The sequence below is a fragment of the Ammospiza nelsoni genome, chromosome 2, assembly GCF_027579445.1.
Source record: "Ammospiza nelsoni isolate bAmmNel1 chromosome 2, bAmmNel1.pri, whole genome shotgun sequence".
In the NCBI taxonomy this organism is placed as follows: domain Eukaryota; kingdom Metazoa; phylum Chordata; class Aves; order Passeriformes; family Passerellidae; genus Ammospiza; species Ammospiza nelsoni.
Genome location: NC_080634.1, coordinates 114,838,002 through 114,846,786, shown reverse-complemented (window position 1 = coordinate 114,846,786; position 8,785 = coordinate 114,838,002).

Genomic DNA, 8,785 nt, shown 5'->3' with positions numbered 1-8,785 from the left:
AGATGAAGGCGCGGGGGATGCGCGGGGTTTAAGAGGAGCCCGCGAGCCGCGGCCCCGCCCCCCGCGCGCCCCGGCCCCGCCCCCGCCGCTCCCCGGAGGGGCGGGAGAGGCGCGGCGAGCGCTGATTGGTCAGGGCGGGGGCGTTGGCGACTCCGAGCCAGCCAATGGGAGCGCGGTGCGCTGGGCCGGAGCGCCCGGGGATGTCCGGCAGTGTCCGAGGATGTCCGAGAGTGTCCGGGGATGTCTGGGGATGTCCGGCAATGTCCGGCAATGTCCGGCGGTGTCCGGGGATGTCCGAGAGTGTCCGGGGATGTCCGGCAATGTCCGGCAATGTCCGGCGGTGTCCGGGGATGTCCGAGAGTGTCCGGGGATGTTCGGCAATGTCCGGCGGTGTCCGGGGATGTCCGAGAGTGTCCGGGGATGTCCGGCAATGTCCGGCGGTGTCCGGCGGTGTCCGGGGATGTCCGAGAGTGTCCGGGGATGTCCGGCAATGTCCGGCAATGTCCGGCAATGTCCGGCGGTGTCCGGCGGTGTCCCGGGATGTCCGAGAGTGTCCGGGGATGTCCGGCAATGTCCGGCAATGTCCGGCGGTGTCCGGCGGTGTCCCGGGATGTCCGAGAGTGTCCGGGAATGTCCGGGGATGTCCGGCAATGTCCGGGGATGTCCAGGGATGTCCGGGGATGTCCGGGGATGTCCGGCAGTGTCCGGCAATGTCCGGGGATGTCCAGGGATGTCCGGGGATGTCCAGGGATGTCCGGGGATGTCCGGCAATATCCGGCAATGTCCAGGGATGTCCGGGGATGTCCGGCAATATCCGGCAATGTCCAGGGATGTCCGGGGATGTACGAGGATGTCCGGCGGTGTCCAACAGGGTCCGGGGATGTCCGGCAATGTCTGGCGATGTCCGGTGATGTTCGGGGATGTCTGACAGTGTCCAGGGATGTCCGGCGATGTCCAGGGATGTCCAGCAATGTCCGGCAATGTCCGGGGATGTCTGGTGATGTTCGACCATATCTGACCATGTCCAGCAATGTCCGGCGATGTCTGACGATGTCCGGCAATGTCCAGCGATGTCCCAACAGTATCTGACAATGTCCGATGATGGTCTGGCAATGTCTGAAAATGTCCAGCAATGTCCAGCCGATCACCAAGGGAAACACCCAGGGTTTACCCACAGGGCCTCCAGAGAGTGTGTCCAGTTCTGGTCACCTCAGTTCAGGGGGGACAATGGGTGATGGAGTGTGTCCAGAGAATGGTGAGGGATGTGGTGAAGGGTCTGGAGCAGGAGGAGCGGCTGAGGGAGCTGGGGGTGTTTAGCCTGGAGAAAAGGAGGCTCAGGGATGGTCTTGTCACTCTCTACAGCTCCCTGGCAGGTTGTAGCCAGGGGGGAATCAGCCTCTTCTCCCAGGCAAACAGCAACAGGACAGGAGAAAATGGCCTGGAGCTGCAGGAAGGGAGGTTCGGGGTGGACATTAGGAAGTTCTTCACAGAACAGGGGATGAGACATTGGAATGGCTGCCAAGGGCACGGTGGTCACTGTCCCTGGAGACATGGGATGTGTCACTCATGCCATGGTCTAGTTGACGTGGTGGACATCACTCAAAGGTTGGACTTGATGACCTCAGAGGTGTTTTCCAACCTCATTCATCCTGTGACCCTGGAGAAAGGGCACTGCCAGGGCACCTTGGAAGATGTTTTATTCATGTCCCCAGGGGCAGTGCCATAGTGGGGACACAGATGTGGCTGCCAGTGGCTCCCGAGCACAGCCTGTGTCACAGACATCTTTTATGAAAAATCCTTTCTTTAGGATTTTTCCTCCTGAGAAGCTGAGAAGCCTCAGGAACAAAATGTAAACATTGATTATCTGCTGCTGTGGAATGCAACAGGTGCATCTGTGATTGGCCTATGTTGGATGTTTCTAATTAACGGCCAATCACAGTCAGCTGGCTTGGACTCTCTGTCCAAGACACAAACCTTTGTTATGATTCTTTCCTTTTCTATTCTTAGCCAGCCTTCTGATGAAATCCTTTCTTCTATTCTTTTAGCATAGTTTTAATATAATATCTACAATAAAATAATAAATCAGCCTTCTGAAACATGGAGTCAGATCCTCATCTCTTCCCTTATCCTGGGACCCCTGTGAACACTGTCACACAGCCTGTGGCAGTGGCTGCTTGTCTGGTTTGGGAGCAATTCCCACTGCATCTGAGGGGTCTGTGAGGGGCCTCATGCTGGGCAGCAGTGAGCTGCTCCCCTAAAAAGGCCTTGGGGTTGTGCAGGCATTGCCCAGGCCAGCAAGGTGGGAGAGAGGAGCAGGCAGCCCTAGAAATGCCCATCTCAGGGCAGGGAGCCTGCTGAATCATGGAATGGTTTGGGCTGGAAGGGAGGGAATGCCCATCCTGTTCCACCCCCTGTCATGGGCAGGGACACCTTCCCTAGGCCAGGGTGATCAGAGCCACATCCAGCCTGGTCTCACACACTTCCAGGGATCCAGGGGCAGCCACACCTTCAGGAACCCTGTGCCAGATCCTCACCACCCTCACAGCAAAGAATTTCTTCCTAATTTGTATTGAAACCCTGCCTTTCTTCAGCCTAAGGCCATTGTGAGAATGTGACCATGAGTTATTCAGTGTCACAACAGCTCCATCCTCACTTTTGAGAACAGGGCTTGGTGGTGTGGAACACAGGGTGCAGGTGAATTTAATACACTCCATGCTAACTATCTCACAGTAATTCTTAAAAACGTTGCTCTAGATTATTCAGAAAGTTTAAAAAAAAACAAAACAAGACAAAAAAAAACACAAAGAAAACCACAGAAATATTTGCATGAAAGAAGATACTGAAAGGCCTCACCAAAGAGAAGCTCCTCAAGAATGCAGCCTGTGGCTCTGCAAAGTCCAAGCAGCAATTTTTTCTGTATCTATAAAAAGTATCAATACAGAGAAAAGCAGTTCAAGGTAGTTTATTTTAGGACATGAGATTCACCCTGAAGTGTTCCTTGTGTTTCAGGCCATGGTAGGAGTTGAGACAGCTGCATGTCTCCATCTGCACATGATATACATTATATGGAGCTATTTGGGGAATATTGCATGCTGTAGGAATAGGAAAAATAAGAAATAGGATGCTTTAATCAAGTGGTAAAAGTGACAGAAAAGACTTTCCAAATGGATGTGACTGGTCTAAAGCTGAGGGACCAGTTTCAGCATTAAAAAGTCAAGGGTTTGTCTCTCTGGTAAGGAAATGGAGCATGGTTAGAATGTGGGGTGAAATTTATGGAAAAAAATGCAGCAAAAACATTGAGCAATTAAAAACAAATGAAGAGAAGAGCCAGATATTTTATATTTGCCATAAGTAGAGATGCTGAAGCAGCTGTCTCATTACATTGTTAAAAATTCACAACTTGCAGAGAAACATCCACATCAATGGCAAATTATAGAATGACAGAGTCACAGAAAATTCTGAGTTTAAGGGACCCACAAGGATCATCAAAATACAATTTCTGATTGAAATGACACAGTTTTTTCCCTACCCTCCGTATTCTAATTTTACTATAGAAGAGTTTACTAGAAAATAGTGTTCTTAAACAAAACAATTTACTCTAAATCATAGTTTGCTTAGTTAACTACATCTGAAATATGCTATAAAGTGACATTTGTACAAGTAACCATCAGCCTCACTGGTAAAACATCAGTTGGAAAAACATGTGGAATAAGATTGTGGCTTTCATCTGGTGCAGATAAATTATGGGATGGGCACAGAGTGTAAAATGGTGATGTTAAGGAGGAAGCCTGGCCTTTGATTTGGGTCTCAGAGAATGCCAGGGCACACATGAGGCAAAGCTCTGCAAAAATCCATCAATATTTGGAACAGAAGGAGTGCAAACACTGACAAACTGCAGTTGTAGCTGTAGTGGTTTTGGTTTGTTAATTTAAGATTTTCTGGTTGAGGATGTCCTAACATCCTTTAAGAATGATCTTTCTGTTCTTTTAACTACATTAGCAGCATAAGCAGAAACTGTAATCAACTGTAATTGAAAGGCTCCTGAAACAGCTGAAATGCTCTAACTACTGCTGCTAATTTGACAATTTGAGGAGAACCTTGGACTGTTTGAATGTCTGATTCCCATGTTTTAGTTGTTTGGTCATGTCATGTTATTACTGATTTGTGTGTTTTCCTGGAGCCATCACTAAATACTGTTGTGGCATTTAAAGGCACTTCACTTAACATGGGATTTTGTCTGAGAGATCCTTCAAGAATCCAAATCTTTTCTCTGAAGCTCAGAGAATCTTTTCTCTGAAGCTGTTTTGCTTGCAACAGCAAGAGGTGTTACCTCTTTGCTAGCTGGAAGGGAAAAAAAGAGAGTTTTTGGGTTTCTTTTGCCTTTAACGTGTTTTTCACACAGGAGTGTACAGCTTTTTAGTGGTTTAAACAGCTTGTTAATTACACAGAAGCTTTGTATCACTTCTGTGAATGCTTCTTATGCAAAACTACTGGAGTAGCCAAGGAGGGATATCCAAACCTGTCACAGACATATTTTATGAAAAATCCTTTCCTTAGGATTTTTCCTCCTGAGAAGCTGAGAAGCCTCAGGAACAAAATGTAAACAATGATTATCTGCTGCTGTGGAATGCAACAGGTGCATCTGTGATGGGTCTCATGTCGTTGTTTCTAATTAATGGCCAATCACAGTGAGCTGGCTCAGACAGAGAGCTGAGACACAAGCTTTTGTTATCATTCTTTCTTTTTCTATTCTTAGCTAGCCTTCTGATGAAATCTTTTCTTCTATTCTTTTAGTATACTTTTAATGTAATATATATCATAAAACAATAAATCAGCCTTCTGAAACATGGAGTCAGATCTTTGTCCCTTCCCTCATCCTCAGACCCCTGTTAACACTGTCACACACACCTTTCATGCCTTTGAGGAGGGACTGGAGTCTCAGTGCCTCTCACTGCTCAGAGGGACCCCAAGAAAAGTTTGAAAGTCTCTTTTCCCAGCCTGGAGCTTGAAGAAGGAGTCAGAGCTCTTAATTTCTCGGCCTCAAGGTTGTTTATTGTTCCTTATCTATAAAATATTTCCTCCTGTCCAGATGAGGTCCGTTCAGCAGGTCAGTTCCAGGCACTCTGCCTGCCCCCAGGGCAGTGTTATGTCTTTATACTAAAAACCACGTGTACAATATTTACAATTACTTTCCAATACCTATCACCAATGTTAGACAGTGAGCTTCTACTCTAAACCAATACAAAAGTGCCAACATCACAGCAGAAGAAGGAGGCCAAGAAGAAGGAGAAAGACTGGACATGCCCAAAATCTACTTTTTCACCCCATGATAAATTCACTGTCATTCTACTTAAACTGTTGTGGCTTGCTGATCTTCATCTAAGGTTGGTAACTTGCTCCATGGGTCATAATCAAAACCACAGGGGCATTTTGCGCTCTGTGCCAGGGTCTCTGAGCCCCTGGCAGGGGTCCTGGCTGCTCTGGACAGCCAGAGGGGTGTCCTGGGTTCTGGCACTGGAGAAGAGGCCCTGAGTCAGCTGCTGTGCCTGGAGAAGCGCCAGCCTTGCAGCAACCACTGCAGCTTCAGCAGATGGGTGTCGAGGTGTGGAACTGCCAGCACAGATGGATGTGCCAGATCCTGAGAGATGTAAGACAGACACCTCAGAGAAACTTGTAAGACCAAGTGACAGCTCCAAGTGCGTTGGAAACTATCTGAACACAATGTGTGAGGCAAATTAGAGGGATTTGTAATTGCAGCACAGCTCTGCACTCAAGATTTTATTTCCTTCACCAAGCCAGGTGAAGAATGGTTTGGGTTGGAACGGACCTTAAAGAAAGTCTTAGTTCCGACTTCCCTTCCACATGCAGGGGCATCTTCCACTGTCCCAGGCTGCTCAGAGCCCCAAACAGCCTGACCTTGAACACTTCCAGGGATGGAGCAGCCACAGATTCTGTGGGCAGCCTGTGCCAGGGCCTCACCACCCTCACAGGGAAAATTTCTTCCTAATACCCAATCTAATCCTGCCCTCTTCCAGCTTAAAGCCATTCCCCATTGTCCTGTCACTACATGCTCTTCTGGAAAGTCTCTCTCCACTACAAGGGAGTTTTGGTGCACATAATAAACGGATTTAAATTATCTCCACAGCAACATCAACCCACACTGTGCCATTGGCATTAAAGCCATTAAAATCAATCATGGTGTCTGGGAATGAATACACAGCACTAATTTGCTCCATTAGGGCTTAGCCCAATCAGTGGGACACAGATTACTCCTCATCCCAGCCTTGAGAATAATTCCCAAAAATCAGCACCAATTTCATAAGGAGAGCCACTTAATCCATTTCCTGAGATCTGGCAGTGATTGGGTTTTTTTCTCTTGCAAGGGACAAGAGGAGCTGCAGTGAGTGTTGGTATAAAAGCAGAATTATCATCTGATCAGCTTAGCAGTGAAGGGACAGCAGCTGGAATATTAACATGGATATAAACAGCTTTTTTAGGTAAGCAGTGAATGATGTTTTTTTGTATCAGTGATGAGTAGATATGAGAAGATTGAAAGGTCAAAAAGAGGAACCCCTTGGAGAAGCACAGTCAGTGATCAAAGAGAGGGGAGAAAAGGTAAATGCTGTTGTGGCAAGATCACTGAAGAAGGAGATCAAGTGGAGGAGGCTTTTTATGAGCAGCAGATGAAGTCACCAAAAGAGCCAATGGAACTTTGGTGGTACCCAGAGCCCTTTTGGGAAGGGAGAGCAGAAGCCTATTGCACAAGTTCATGGAAATGTTTTTATGCAAAGAGGGGAAAACACAGCCCAAAAAAGAATTACTCTTTATTTTAACTGCATGGGATAAGCCACAATTTGGACAGAAACATATTTCAAAGTGATCTTTGGCAGACTGGAGAAATCAGAAGAGAAAGTAAAAGAGGAAGGTGGCTGATAAGGGCAAGTGCTAAATTTTGCAGCCAGGCAGGAGGAATAATCTGCTTGAGTGGCCATTACCTGGCCAGGAACTGTGTGGAGTGGAGGGGATGACTACAGTGGCAGGCAGGCTCGATGTGAGTCAACAAGGCCCTGCTGTTGTGTAAAAAGCAAACACCATACAGGGTTAAGCAAACAGGGATCCAGGCTGCAGGACACATGGCACTCCCAGCACCCACGTGCTCTGGGGAGGTACCTGTCCCACCTGGAGTGACATGGGCCATGTGTGACGTGGCCTGGGGAACAACAGAAGTTGTAGAGACAAATACAGGCCAGGAGTGAAGAGTGAAAGAAGTGAAGTTGTCAGAGAAGGGAAAACAGACAATAAGAAACCTTACTCAAATCAGCTGCAAGTACTACAAGGGGAAATAATATATTTGCTGCTTGCTCTGCACTGCAGGTCTATTCCCTTTGCTGAAGGTGTTTTTTGGTGAGGTGTAACAGCTGCCACCACACATGTGCTTGAGAATCCCAGGGCTGTCCAAAAAACCAAAGGCTGGCCTCCTTGGAGACTGAGCAAAGAAGGCAGTTAAATGTCTCTTTATTGTGGTCATGAAAGGGTAAAATATAACAAGTTAAACCATTGCAGAATGAAAAAATGGCCCAGACATTAACAAGACAGTTACTTGGTGAGGTTCTGGTGAGACTTTGGACCTTCCTTCGCCCATCTCCAGTCCAGCACTGCAATAATTAATGTTGCATGCAATCCCCAAGGCAGTGAGGGCTGGCTGCTCACTCTCCACTGGTGCTTTGTCCAGAAATCAGTTCTTCATGTTCTGCCTGGAGTCCCTTTACCAACTCCTCTCTCCAGGACTTTTTTCCTACAACACAAGAGCAAACATTTTGCATGTTCACTGAAGAGGAAGGAAAAAGGATGATGGAAGATGCAGGACTGTTTTGATCTGTAAGGTTCTCTCCCATTTCTCTCTAGGACAGGAGCAGCATTTGCTCTCAAGGAAATGGGTGGCAGAGAAGGGAGGAGCAGTGGTTCGCCTTGGCTCTTCCCCCAGTCCCCGGGCCCAGGAGCAGGCTGGTGCAGAGCCTGCAGTGGGAGCAGCTCCTCCCTCCTTCCCCCTGTGCCTGGCCAGAATCCCAGACAGCTCCAGGAAGACAGTGAGGAGGATCTGAAACACATCCAATATTCAGCTGAATAGGTAGCAAGACTTGAAATGAAGCCAGGTGCTGGCAAAAGCACAGCAGGGCTCAGCCTGGCAGACTAAAGGCTTTTCCCTGAAAAACAAGGAGCCAGGGAGACTCCATTGCTCCCTGCTGCCTTTCTCCCCACTTTGTCTCACTGTTCAATCAGAGCAGAAACTATTTTTTTCCTCCAGACTTAACTACACGTGCAGTCATGGAAGTGCACAGCTGAAGAGTCCCACAGTGCTTGGGAAAACAATGTTCTGCAGACTTTTGTCATTAACACACGGGTTTGTCCCATAGGAACACCTGGATCACAGTAATTATCTCTTCCTAGGGAAAACAGCTCCAAGAAGGCTGTTAAGGCACTTGGATAAAAGGGGCAGCCACACACACAGGCTGCTGTCCACTCCTCACTCACATCCCACCCTTCAGCAGCTGTCCTGTAAAAACAATCTTGGAAAGCAAACACCCAACAACACAAATTATGCAAAAGTACCGGGCTCGATGCTTAGCAGAGCACCAAGAAGTCGGCGCTTGCATCTGAACAGAGATAATCAGAGATAAGCACACCCCGCCCCCTCCAGCCTTTGATACCTCAAACGAGCCGCTGCTACCGGAGCTGGCAGCTGCCCTGGGCTCTCGGCCGCCACCGTTCCACCCGATCCCACACA